The sequence below is a fragment of the Gopherus flavomarginatus genome, chromosome 2, assembly GCF_025201925.1.
Source record: "Gopherus flavomarginatus isolate rGopFla2 chromosome 2, rGopFla2.mat.asm, whole genome shotgun sequence".
Lineage (NCBI taxonomy): Eukaryota > Metazoa > Chordata > Testudines > Testudinidae > Gopherus > Gopherus flavomarginatus.
Window position 1 is genome coordinate 284,543,750 of NC_066618.1, and position 14,807 is coordinate 284,558,556.

Below are 14,807 nucleotides of genomic sequence, written 5' to 3' on the forward strand. Positions count from 1 at the left end.
TGTAGCTTGTTATTAATTATTATAATAGCAGCTAGATCAGAGCCCCATTGTGCTATGCTCAGTACACACAGATAGCAAGAGACAGTCCCATCCCCGAAGACCTTACCAGCTAACTAGGCAGGACAGATAGAGGGTGTTCTATTAGCCTTCATTTTACAGATGGGAAACTGAGGCACAGAACGATTAAGTGGCTGGGGATTCTGTGGAAGAGCTGAAAATTGAACCTCGGGCTCCTGAGCCCCAATCCAGTGCCTCAATCACATGACCACCACCTTTCCTGTGCATGTTATGGGGCAAGGATAATGTCATCCACTGGTTTCTATGAATTCAAACAGGAACAAGGGCAGAGAAGGGCTAATATGGTCTCCATTCTCTTGATCCATTCTTATGGGAGTTGAATAAAGACCTTGGCTTCTTTAGCCTAGGAAAACAAAGGGTGAGAAGGGATATGACTGCTCTCCACAAATAGATAGGGGAGCAAACCTCAGGGAGGGAGAAGACCTTTTTTAAGCTGAAGGACAATGCTGGCACAAGAACAAATGGGTGTAAACTGGCATGAACAAATTAAGGCTGGACATCAGAAGGTTTCTAACCATCACACAAGTGACGTTCTGGAACAGCTTCGCAATAGCAGTAGTGGGGGCAAACAAACTAACGAGTTTTAAGATGGAGTGTGATAAATTTATGAATGGGATTATCTGAGGGGTTTATCTGCACTAGCAGCAGCTGGACTCCGTGATCCAGAAAGTCCCTTCCAGTCCTACGTTTCCATGTATGTTACCAGCTGAAGCACAATGTCAGCATTAAACAAACAAATAAATAATGATAGCAGTACTGGCTAAAATATCATTCACTAGCTGGTTTGCAATGCACCAAGCAGCACTGGCAGTTCAGCCTCAGCAAGTACTGCATGTGAAACCCTTACAGAGAATCCTGATAACCCCAGTGCCTCTGTCCTCAATTTCACAGAACATTAAATGCAAATGACAGAGTACAGGTAATTCTGTATTTTGTAGGGAGGGGAAGAATGTGCACTTTCAGTTATCTTCAAGAAAGTATTAATATTAAATACTGGTATTACGGTAGTACCTACAGACTCCAACAAGTGCTGTCCAAGTAGTAAGACATATCCCTGACTCAAAGATCTTACTGTCTAGATTAAGATAAGATCCAGCAAGAGGGTGTAGCAAACACGTGGAAGGAATAGGGAAGGAGGAGGATGGAGTGTTCTGTTAAGCTAAGATTGACAAACACCTTCGTTCGTCACTGGGCATCTTTCTTATTAGGGACTTTCTGAATTTGTTTGTTTAAGGAAAGATTTGTTCTCCTGTAGCCAGTGCTTTTCCCTTGTGCTCTTCAAACATTTTTTCTTAGTTTTTGCAGTTATGTTTGATGTGACTATTCCTTCTCCTCAAGAGTGGCACTCAGATGTACAAGTTGGTAGTGGTGGTTTCCAGTTCCTACAAGAATGTTTCCTGTAAAGCATTTTGAAATTTATTATTTTCTTTGTCCTTCCTGGAATGTTCTGAACCATGATGGGATCAGTTGGGATTGCGTGTCTGGAGACTGTTTGAGGCTTTGTTCCTTGCATCATAAACAGATAGCTAAGGGTTAATGTCTCTTTCACCTACAAAGGGTTAACAAATAGTGACCTGCAAACACTTGACCAGAGGACCAATCAGGAGACAAAATACTTTCAAATCTCGTGGAGGGAGGCCTTTGTTTGTGGGTTTTGGGTTTGGCTTTGTTCTCTCTGGGTCCTGGACAGGACTAGAGGTGCAACCAGGTTTCTGCCAATCTCCCTGCTACAGTCTCTTATCTATTCAGAATTGTAAGTAAGAAAAGGCGGTCATAGTCTTTTAATTTTTTTTTTCTATTTGCATATGTGTACTTGCTGGAAGTAGCTTAAATTGTGTTTCTGCTGGAGAAAGTTTCTTTCTATTGTTTATAGTTGAAAGACCCTGTAACTTTTTACCATCTAAAGTGCAGAGAGAAACCTGTTACTTTTTTCTTTCTTTTTTATTAAAAGTTTTGCTTTTAAGACCTGTTTGATTTTTTTCTCCTAGTTAAGGTTCAAGGGAATTGGTGGGGAGAAGGGAAGGATAAATTTTCTCTTTGTATTAGATTCACGCAGCTTGAATCTGTATGGCCTCTGGGTGAGGGGGAAGGTAACACTCCTCTCGGTGTGGTGATTCAAGAAGTTGAATCAGGCGATCTCCTAGTGTTCCCAGGGCGGGAAGGAGCTGGGAGGAAGAAGGGAGTGGGAAAGGAATGGTTTATTTCCCTTTATTGTGAGACTCAAGGAATTTGGGTCTTGGGACCTCCAGGGAAGGTTTTTGGGGGAGACCAGAGTCTATCAGGCGCTCTACTCTAAGTCCTGATTGGTGGCAGCCTATCAGATCTAAGCTGGTAATTAAGCTTAGGGGAATTCATGCTAGTACCCATATTTTGGATGCTAAGGTCCAGAATTGGTATTATTTTCTTTGTCCTTCCTGGAATGTTCTGAACCATGATGGGATCAGTTGGGATTGCGTGTCTGGAGACTGTTTGAGGCTTTGTTCCCTGGATCATCCTTCATCACCTTTGATCAGCCTCAATCAGCCTTGTGATCACCCTGAGTGATTAACGAGGGGGTAGGGCTGACCTAGGAGAGAAGGCCTTAGAAGCCAGAGGCGAAGCGACCAAGGGAAGCTAGCGAACAGGGGAGTTTGAGAGGGAGTGTAACAAGTTCCTTTGCCTGCCTCTCTTCCTGGGGCCCACTGGCTGCCCCAATAAAGCTCAGAGAGGCTTCTAGTTCTACAGCACCAGTGGCTTTATTTACATGGTTCTCCCACCACCAGTGACATACTATATACAGAGCTTGCAGACCTGCCCTCAGCCTGGAGACTGACCTTCCTCTGACAGTCAGCCTTTATAGGCCTTGAATTCTCAGGCCCACAGGTGCAGCCAATTCTAAAGGCCAGGCACCAGGCTTCTCCCCAGCCCCAATCTAATTCCCTTGATTGGGGCTGGCTGAGCAGGGGCTAATTAGATGCCTTTACACCAGCACCCTGCTACAGGGGGTTTGTGGGTAGAAGTCATAATATAATCGCTATGGTTAGGAAGGGCCACTTCGCCAGTGCCAACTCTGCTCCTGTCTCCTCCACCTGCACCTGTATCCAAACAGAGAACCTAAGCATGGATGCCTCTACCCAGATCCAGGTGTGGATTTTCAGGGACAGTGGCCTGCATTTCCCACTCTCAGATAGCCAGACTGGGCAGACCATCCAGTGTGAAAGGTGCCTGCTGGTGGAATCTCTCAGGATGCAGGTGGGAGCACTATGGGAGGAGGTGGCTAGGCTGAGGAGCATCCGTGCCCATGAATAATTCCTTGAGAGTATTCATACGGAGACATCCAAGGCTAAGGAAGCTATCCAGTTACAGCGGACTGCTGTCGTACCACCGGGGGAGGAGGATATGACTCTGTTAGAAGCAGGACACTGGCTGCTAGTTACTTCTGGCAGCAGGCAGTGCTCCACCAGTAATCCCAATCCACCCACCATGGTGATGGAAAACCGATATGCTGCCCTGGCAATGAGCGATGAGGAATCACCCACAAAGGTGGAGGAGAAGAAGCCATGTATCCTCAAAGCTGGGAGGATCACAGCCACCATTCCCAGGAGGAAATGTAGGGTAGAGGTGGTTGGTAACACTCTTCTGAGGTGGAAGTTAGCACCCATCTGTCACACTGACATGGCATTCCAGGAGGTATGCTGCCTGCCAAGGGCCCATATCTGAGATGTTACAAGGGATTGTTGAGGATCATCCAGCCCTCTGACTACTACCCCATGCTACTCAAACACATGGGCACTAATGATACTGTGAGGTATGACCCTCAGCAGATCAGAAGTGACTACAGGGCTCTGGGTGAAGGAGCTGGGAGCACAGGTGGTGTTCTCTTCAATCCTTCTGGTTCAGGGTAGGGGCCCAGGCAGAGAGAGATGCATCCTGGAGGTGAAAGGCTGTAAAGATGGTGTTGCCAGGAGGGCTTTGTCTTCCTTGACTACAGGATGTTGTTCCAGGAGGAAGAACTGCTAAGCAGAGATGAGGTCCACCTATCGAGGAAGGGGAAGAGCACATTTGGATACAGACTGGCTAACCTAGTGAGGAAGTCTTTAAATTAGGTTCAAAGGGGGCAGGTGACCAAAGCACACAGGTAAGTCAAAAATATGGAGACCTGAGAGAAAGTCAAAATCTGGGGGGAGCCTGGGTTGTTATAGCAGGTATAAAGGAGAGATAAGACAGAACTGGCGGGGGAAATAAATCAGTGTCTTAGATGTCTCTATACTAATGTGAAAAGTATGGTAAATAAGCAGGAAGAACTTGAAATGCTAGTAAATAAACACAACTATGACATAGTTAGCATCATAGAGACTTGGTGGGATAATACACATGACTGGAATATTGGCATAGAAGGGTACCACTTGCTAACTAACAAAATCATCCAAAGTACAGGACTTGGTGGTGCTGGGGGACTTCAACTACTCAGATATCTGTTGGGAAAACGAGACAGCAGACACAGATTATCCAGCGAGTTCTTGGAATGTATTGGAGACAATTCTTTTTATTTCAGAAGCTGGAGAAAGCTGGAGGCAGTTCTAGATTTGATTATGACAAATAGGGAGGAACTAGTTGAAAATTTGAAAATAGAAGGCAGCTTGGGTGAAAGTGATTATGAAGTGATAGAGTTCATGATTCTAAGGAATGGTAGGAGGGAGAACAGCAAAATAAAGACAATGGATTTCAAGAAGACAGACTCTAGCAAACTCAGGGAGCTGGTAGAAAAGATCCCACGGGAAGCAAATTGAAGGTAAAAAACAATAGAAGACAGCTGGCAGTTTTTCAAAGAGAGATTATTAAGGGCACACGAGCAAACTATCCCACTGCATAGGAAAGATAGGATGTATGGCAAGAGACTATCCTGGCTTAACCAGGAGAACTTCATGGATCAAAAATAAAAAAAGAGTCCTACAAAAAGTGGAAACTATGTCAAATTATGAAGGATGAATATAAACAAGTATGTAGGGACAAAATTAGAAAGGCCAAGGCACAAAACAAGATCAAACTAGCTAGAGACATAAAGGGTAAAGAAAGAAAACATGCCACATATACATTACAAGCAAGAGGAAGACCAAGGACGCGGTAGGCCTGTTACTCAATGAGGGGGAGAAAATAATAACAGAAAATGTGGAAATTGCAGAGGTGTTTAATGACTTCTTTGTTTCGGTTTTCACCAAGAAGGTTGGTGGTAGTTGGGCATCTAACATAGTGAATATCAGTGAAAATGAGGTAGGATCAGAAGAGGCTAAAATAGGGAAAGAACAAGTTAAAAATTACTTAGACAAGTTAGATGTCTTCAAGTCATCAGGGCCTGATGAAATGTATCCTAGAATACTCAAGGAGCTGACTGAGGAGATATCTGAGCCATTAGTGATTATCTTTGAAAGTCATGGAAGATGGAGAGATTCCAGAAGAATGGAAAAGGGCAACTATAGTGCCCATCTATAAAAAGGGATATCAGGATAACCCAGGGAATTACAGACCAGTGATCTTAATTTCTGTACCTGGAAAGATAATAGAGTAAATAATAAAGCAATCAATTTGCAAACATCTGGAAGATAATAAGGTGATAAGTAACAGTCAGCATGGATTTGTCAAGAATAAATTGTGTCAAAGCAATCTGACAGCTTTCTTTGACAGGATAACAAGCCTTGTAGATAGGGGGGCAGTGGTAGACATGGTATATCTTGACTTTAGTAAAGCTTTTGATACTGTCTCACATGACCTTCTCATAAACAAACTAGAGAAATGCAACCTAGATGGAGGTACTATAAGGCAGGTGCAAAACTGATTGGAAAACTGTTCCCAGAGAGTAGTTATCAGTGGTTCACAATCATGCTGGAAGGGAATAATGAATGGGGTCCCACAGGGATCAGTTCTGCATCTGGTTCTGTTCAATATCTTTATTAATGATTTAGATAATGGCATAGAGAGTACACTAATAAAGTTTGCGGATGATACCAAGTTGGAGGGGTTGCTTTGGAGGGTAGGATTAAAATTAAAAATAATCTGGACAAACTGGAGAAATGGTCTGAAGTAAATAGGATGAAATTCAATAAGGACAAACACAAAGTACTCCATTTAGGAAGGAACAATCAGTTGTACATATACAAAATGGAAAATGACTGCCTAGGAAGGAGTACTGTGGAAAGAGGTCTGGGGTCATAATGGACCATAAGCTAAATATGAGTCAACAGTGTAACACTGTTGCAAAAAAAGCGAACATCCTTCTGGGATGTATTAGCAGGAGTACTGTAAACAAGACACGAGAAGTAATTCTTTTGCTCTACTCTGCGCTGATAAGGCCTCAACTGGAGTATTATGTCCAATTCTGGGTGTCACATTTCAGGAAAGATGTGGACAAATTGGAGAAAGTCCAGAGAAGAGCAACAAAAATGATTAAGGATATAGAAAACATGACCTATGAGGGAAGATTGAAAAAAATTGGGTTTATTTAGTCTGGAAAAGAGAAGACTGAGAGGGGACATGGTAACAGTTTCAAGTACATAAAAGGTTGTTACAAGGAAGATGGAGAAAAATTGTTCTTAACCTCTGAGGAAAGGACAAGAAGCAATGAGCTTAAATTGCAACAAGGGAAGTTTAGGTTGGGTATTAGGAAAAAACTTCCTAACTAACTGTCAGGTGATTAAGCACTGGAATAAATTGTCTAGAGAAGTTGTGGAATCTCCATCACTGGAGATTTTTAAGAGCAGGTTAGACAAACTCCTGTCAGGGATGATCTAGATAATACTTAGACCTGCCATGAGTGCAAGAGGACTGGACTAGATGATCTCTTAAGTTCCCTTCCAGTCCTATGATTCTAAATCCCTCCTGGAATAGAACAGAGCTTAATGTCCCAGCAGGTCTTTTAATGTCCTCTGGACTTGGGAGACTTACAGAGACCAAATCACCAATGCTTTGAGGGCTTTCAACTCCTATGCTGCTGGAGGTGCTGTCCTAGTGTAAAATTACCAACTGACTACAATCAAAGCTACAGGGTCTGCATCAGAATCAAACATGCTTGGGCATAAACAATATGCAGGTGGTATGGAGTGAAGGCTAGTTTACAATACCAGTTCTTTAAGGAAACTTATTCAGCTCTTCCTTTCCTAGCAAGGGCATGGTCTTGGCTCCCTCAGGGGCAAGACTGAAGGGGAAGAAAGTGGAGGGCAGGGCTGGGAGCAGACTACAGCTGCACAAGGTGCAATTCATTGGTTGCAGGGGGTCCCATGCTAAATAACTGCTGCTAACTAACCATCGAGTTCTCCGTATTTGGCACTGATGCGACCACTGCTGGAATAGTTTGTCCAGTTCTGGTGTCTACAATTTGTGAATGATGTTGATAAATTGGAGAGATTCAGGGAAGATCCTCAAGAATGGTTAAAGGATTATAAAACATGCCTTATAGTGAAAGACACAAGGAGTTAAATCTATTTATTTTAACAAAGAGAAGGCTAAGGGGTGAGTTGATTTCAGTCTATAAGTATCTACATCAAGAACAAATATTTTATAATGGGCTCTTCAGTCACGCAGAGGAAGGTCTAACACATTTCACTAACTGGAAGTTGAAGCTTGACAAATTCAGACTGGAAATAGGCGTATATTTTTAACAGTGAGAGTAATTATCCATTGGGGTACAATACAGCTACGTTCTCATCATGCACCCTGTAATTACCATTCAGGGGAAATCAAAGCTGCAATGAGCAAACTAAATCTATTGGATCCTGGTTACTGTAGACCTAAAAAGAACAAGAAAATGTTATAAATACACTAGGTACGACAGTTGAACATCAAGGGTCTATCAGCCGCAAAGCACTCTGTTCCTGCAAACACTGACTCCCAACACAATGTCAATGTCACCTACCTTCAGGAAACCTGGGTTATTTCTTTTCGTGTTGGGCTTCCTTGAGGTCTTCTCAAGCTGAACATTGTGGACTTAGAGGCCACTGACTGGCTCAAGACTATTCATCTGTTTTCTACATTTAGCTTTGCTTGGCTTGCCCACAAGCAATCACTATCTATCTAACAGGAGAGGGGTCACTTCCTGTGGACTTCCTAACTGCTATGATTCAAGGGGTTGCAGTGCCCTCTATGGTTCCAGACTGTGGAATTTTCTTGTGCTATTGCCAGTTTTTTTGCAAGCCAGCAGATTTCTCAGTCTTGGTGGGTGAAGCGTCTCCTTTTAGTGCTTTTCCTCATGTCTGCGTATCTGTTTTTAATAAGAAAAAGCTAGGAAATTCCAGACAAAAAAAACTACAAGAAAAAAATGTTACAGAGGAGCGTTTGGCACAAAAAGTCAGGAAATTTCATTTTATTTTTGCTATTATGTAATTATTATTTATAGAATGGCAGTTCTCAGAGCACCTAATTAGTTGTGCTAGGCACTGCACAAGCAGAGGTAGACACAGTCCCTGGCCAAATCACTTGCAACCTCAAGACAAACATAGAAAGTGTGGTAGGAAATGGAGAACATCCAACAGATACAGTTGTCTAGATGTATATACATTTGCATTCTTTCGTATTACACAAACAAGTAAAGAAGTATCCACTTCTCCCAGCTGTCCCTCAGCTAAGCCTTCCTATACTGTGTCATAAACAGATAGCTAAGGGTTAATCAAGGAGCTGTGCACTAGCTTCGCCCCATTGTTCTCAGCCACCCCAGGACGGACTGAACGGGCATACCACTCCATTGACACAGGTAATGCTCATCCAATTAGAACCCCACCCTACCGGGTGTCTCCTCATGCCCAAGCTGCTATAGAAGGGGGAGATCCAGAACATGCTACAGATGGATATAATCCGCCCATCTACCAGTGCATGGGCATCTCCAGTGGTTCTGGTACTCAAACCAGATGGGGAAATACGCTTTTGTGTGGACTACCGTAAGCTAAATGCGGTAACTCGTCCGGACAACTATCCAATGCCACGCACCGATGAGCTATTGGAAAAGTTGGGACGTGCCCAGTTCATCTCTACAATAGACTTAACCAAGGGGTACTGGCAAGTACCGCTAGATGAACCTGCCAAGGAGAGGTCAGCGTTCGTCACCCATGCGGGGGTGGATGAATTCAATGTCCTTCCTTTCGGCCTTCGAAATGCACCCGTTACCTTCCAGAGGCTGGTAGATGGTCTACTAGCTGGACTGGGAGAATTTGCAGTTGCCTACCTCGATGATGTGGCCATTTTTTCAGACTCCTGGCCCGAACACCTACTACACCTGGAAAAGGTCTTTGAGCGCATCAGGCAGGCCGGACTAACTGTTAAGGCCAAAAAGTGTCAAATAGGCCAAAACACAGTGACTTACCTGGGGCACCAGGTGGGTCGAGGAACCATAAACCCCCTACAGGCCAAGGTGGATGCTATCCAAAAGTGGCCTGTCCCACGGTCCAAGAAGCAGGTCCAATCCTTCTTAGGCTTGGCCGGATACTACAGGCGATTTGTATCACACTACAGCCAAATCGCTGCCCCATTGACCGACCTGACCAAAAAGACCCAGCCAAATGCAGTTAAGTGAACTGATGAGTGTCAAAAGGCCTTTACCCAACTTAAGGCAACGCTCATGTCTGACCCTGTACTCAGGGCCCCGGACTTTGACAAGCCATTCCTAGTAACCATGGATGCATCTGAGCGTGGTATAGGAGCAGTGCTCATGCAGGAAGCAACAGATCACAACTTCCATCCTGTCGTGTTTCTCAGCAAGAAACTGTCTGAGAGGGAAAGTCACTGGTCAGTCAGTGAAAAGGAATGCTATGCCATTGTGTTAGCCCTGGAAAAGCTACGCCCATATATTTGAGGACGGCGGTTCCAACTACAAACTGACCATGCTGCACTAAAGTGGCTTCATACTGCCAAAGGGAACAACAAGAAACTTCTTCGTTGGAGTTTAGCTCTCCAAGATTTTGATTTTGAAATTCAGCACATCACAGGAGCTTCTAACAAAGTAGCTGATGCACTCTCCCGTGAGAGTTTCCCAGAATTCAGTAGTTAAAAAGTGTTCTTAAAATGTAGAAGTCTGTTAGTTATATACTTAGTGGTATATGTAAAGGTGCATGTGTTGTAGTAATCTGTTTATTTTAAAGTTCTAGACGGAAATCGCCGCCAGTGAGCTTCCCCACTGTCTGCAATTTGGGGGGCGTGTCATAAACAGATAGCTAAGGGTTAATGTCTCTTTCACTTGAAGCACCTGACCAGAGGACCAATCAGGAAACCGGATTTTTTCAACTCTGGGTGGAGGGAAGTTTGTGTCTGAGTCTTTTGTCTGTCTGCCTGCTTTCTCTGAGCTTTGGAGAAGTATTTCTGCTTTCTAATCTTCTGTTTCCAAGTTGTGAGTACCAAAGAGTTTGTTTCTTTTGTATTTACATGAATATAGCGCTGGAGTGCTTTGATTTGTATTCTTTTTGAATAAGGCTGTTTATTCAATATTCTTTTAAGCAATTGACCCTGTATTTGTCACCTTAATACAGAGAGACCATTTTTTATGTATTTTTCTTTCTTTTTTACATAGAGCTTTCTTTTAAGACCTGTTGGAGTTTTTCTTTAGTGGGAAACTTCAGGGAAATTTAGTCTGTACTCACCAGGGAATTGGTGGGAGGAAGAAATCAGGGGGAGATCTGTGTGTGTTGGATTTGCTAGCCTGATTTTGCATTCCCTCTGGGTGAAGAGGAAAGTGCTTTTGTTTCCAGAACTGGAATTACAGAGGGTGGACTCCCTCTGTTTAGATTCACAGAGCTTGTGTCTGTGTATCTCTCCAGGAGCACCTGGAGGGGGGAAGGGAAAAAGGATTATTTCCCTTTGTTGTGAAACTCAAGGGATTTGGGTCTTGGGGTCCCCAGGGAAGGTTTTTCAGGGGGACCAGAGTGCCCCAAAACACTCTAATTTTTTGGGTGGTGGCAGCAGTACCAACTCCAAGCTGGTAACTAAGCTTGGAGGTTTTCATGCTAACCCCCATATTTTGGACGCTAAGGTCCAAATCTGGGACTAAAGTTATGACATACTGGCAGCCTTTTCTCATAGTTGTTGCAGCAGAAATAGGGCTGAAATGCAGAGCAGCCTTGCACATCAGTTCAGGGAGGGCATACTAAGAACAATGGGCAGTGCAGACGAAAACAAGAAGAGGCATGCAAAGCGAACAGCCAGAGAGTTGAGGCTGGGAACACCTGGGGCCTGAGCAACGCCAGCGAGGACTAAATGATCGCTTAGCTGCAAAATAAGCAAACACACTGAGGTTGGCTCAGCTTTAGCTCTGCCCTCTGTCACATATTCATAATACAATCGTTAACTATGGTTAAATAAGATCACAGTGATGGTCCCAATCGTGTAAACATATATGCATGTGCTTCAGTTTACACAAGGGAGTCATTCCATTGACTTCAATGAGCCTGCTCATGCGCTTATAGGTTAAGCATGAGCAACTGGGTTTGCAGGACCAGCAGGCCTAAATTGGCTTCATTAATTACTTTAGCCCCTCAGCTGTATGTAAGGAAGGTTGCTGCTTGGGATTATCTTCCCTACTCTGCTGTACACCTAAGCCATCTACCCCACACACATCTGCTTTTATCAGGCTAGTGTCATAGGCCATTATTTAAAGGTGTTTATTTTTAAAGCATACTATTAATCTCCTACAAGTCTCTTCTATTAAATATTTATTTTCATTGGCTTTGTGATGTGTGATTTGTGCCCATCTCATTGCAGTGACAGATGACACATGATTTGCATGTTTTAGCAAAGGGTGCACTCTTGGCAAGAACAGTGAATAATGAACCAATTGGGCCAAATTACTCTCCGATGCAATACTATTAAAGTCACAAGGGATAGAATTCGGCCTCCTCTGAGGACCTGGCTAAAAGATGTATTATTGGCATTGATTTCCATTGTAGCTATCTTTTATCGGCAAATGAAACTAGCCACAGTGCCTATTGAGCTCCAGTAAAAAGTGAAGTGTAGTATTGTATGACATATTCCTTTTCCTACCTGGCCTCTGCTGTTACACAGTGTTTCAGTTTCACAGTACATTGATGCACCAAGAGCTACTCAGGAATGGAAAGTACACTGATGTGGAACCTCCAGCTTCAGATGTTTTCCTGCTCCAGGCTATGAGATTTGGAGCTGAGCCACACAATTTATTTCATCTCTTCACCAAACCTGATGCTGCAATTCATAGAAACAGAAGACGAGCGAGACTGAGACCCCACCATCCCAGCCCATCTGTAATAACAGCAAAGCAATCTTCTCGATACACCCTTCTTATAACAGATGAACTCTGCTCTGTGTCCTGAATATATAATTCCTTTCACCACCACCAAACACCAGCCACAGTGTTGAACGGAAAATCCCTCCCACGCTCAAACTTTTGCTTCAGTGGGATCAGCATCAGGCCTCTGATCCCTGCGCATCGGAACAGGTCTCACAATGACGGACATTGATCTATTGGCAGCCTTGACAGAATTTCAATTCATAATTTCAATGAATAATATTGATATTTATTTTCAAGCATTTTTATTTTTATTGATTTAAATTTTCATAATTGTTGGAAAATATGTAGGGTGAGGCAATTATTTTCTGAGTGAAATGTTGAGATTCAAAAAGTTAAGACTTTATAACCATTAAAACTCTACTTGTCAAAATATATTAAGTAAATATCCTTAAATCAAACTCTAAGATCTCAAGCAACATTTTTCTTTGCCTACCAGTAAATTTCTATTGTCAATTAAAATATATTTTCATCGTTTGTGTGTGTACAACTACCTCTATCTGTGACTCAGCCACCACTAGAGGGGGACAAACACATTCTGCTTACATTCCTGGACTCACCTACCAGGAAATGAATATACCTATTGAAAGGTACCCATCCCACCAGTGAAATGTTATGTTGCCAGCTCTGCTGCACTATTATTCCCTGAAATAATGGTCTCCGCAGATACGGCAGCCCAGAGCCTCAAATGTATTTATACAGGTATAAATCAATGGGAGTTAGGTTCCTAAATGCCTATGAGTACCTGGGCCAGCATGCTTGGGAATGATGGTTCAACCACACCAAACCATTTGGCAAAAACACCTACATGATTTAGGAGCACAAATCCCATTGCGAGTAAGTGGTCCTAAGTCACGTCCAGAAAATCCCACCTGGACACACAAATGCAACCCCAAAACACAGCCTGTCACTACAAATCATGCCTATATGTTGTCCGTGCTTTCCAATGGGGTTATGTATAGCCATCAATAATGACCTGGCATTTGCTTTGATTCCATAAGTATCAAAAGAACAGAAAAAATGCATTTCTCTTTCACTGGTAAGAAGAATAAAATGCAAAAAGAACTAAAGTGCCCTGATGTTGGGATAATTAGTGCCAAGCAAACTAAACTGGATGAAGTGTGGAAGGACATTTATAAGACATATGACACTAGAAGACTGGCACCATGTATTCAGTATTAATATTTTGATGAATGTTAGATGGAATTTGACTTGAAACGATGAGAAGACGCCATAATTGTTAATATTTTAAAATGGTTATTTCAGCTTATAAGAGGCTATCATGGAAATCCAAATGGAGCTGGTGATGACTGCATCTAATCAATGGGGCCAGAGCTGACTGAAGCAGCAGAGGAAACATTTGGAGAACAGAATGAGGAAGAAGAGAATATGACCTCAGAGACGACATGAGGATGATCTAAAAGCACCCTGGAGAGAAACATGGGACTAAAAACTTGGTTGGAATTAATTAATGGAGAATTTTAATAGGAACAGTGTGAGAAAGTGACTGTGGTAGGAAAGAGAAGTCTGTACTTACATGTGTAATTAAAGGCTCCATCTTGCAGAGTGCTGAGTCCCCTCAGCTCCCTCTGAAGTCTCAGTGAAAGTGCTCAGACAGCAATCACAGGAATAGGCCCAGTGTAACTGCTGGGAAGCCAATGAGGCCTGAGAGGGTAAATAGCCATTTGTTATTCCAATTACAGGGCAATACTGTTCTGACAGATGTGACTCTAACTTAAGGGACAGGTTCCTGCCAGGGTTCACAAAAGCTCGTAAGCAGTCTGAGTGGCTAACTCACATTGATTTTTGAGTACCTGAGACAAAAAATGGCTTATGAGTATGAAAAACAGTCTCTTGTCTTGCCTCTCACTCTGGCTAAAAACATACCCATCCAACCTGCACAGCATTTTGTGCAAGTATTAGTTAGTGAATGTGAAAATCTGAACTCCCCTTAAGATCTCTAGCTAACACAAAGGCAGATTACCATTTCGTGGGGCACTGGGTCAGACCAAGTGGAAGCCCCTCCCCACTCCTTCCGTCTGCAGTCCTCCCAATCCCGGTGCTCCTGCCAGGGAATGGGATTGGGATGTGGAAGTAGGTTGGAGTAGGGTGAGTGGGTGCTGGGTGGGCAGAGCAGGTCAGGACACGGGGGCACCCATTTTTATGGGACACCCCCCAATTGGCTAGGGGCCCTGGGCATGGGCCCCATTAGCCCAGTGGCGGATTAGCCACTGGGCCAGTAAAATGGCTGACTGATGATTCACTAAGATGGCAGTGCTGATGTCCTCTTATGTTATTTATAGAAAAGTCTCCACCTAGAAGAAGCTGAAAATAGGGACTATAGGTTGATTGGGCCTGATTCTTATTTAGCTCTAGTGTAAATTCTCTGAGATCAGAATCAGGCTAACTATCTCCTTCTACAAACATATTAAAGCAATGTAAAGAATGACTACCGTAA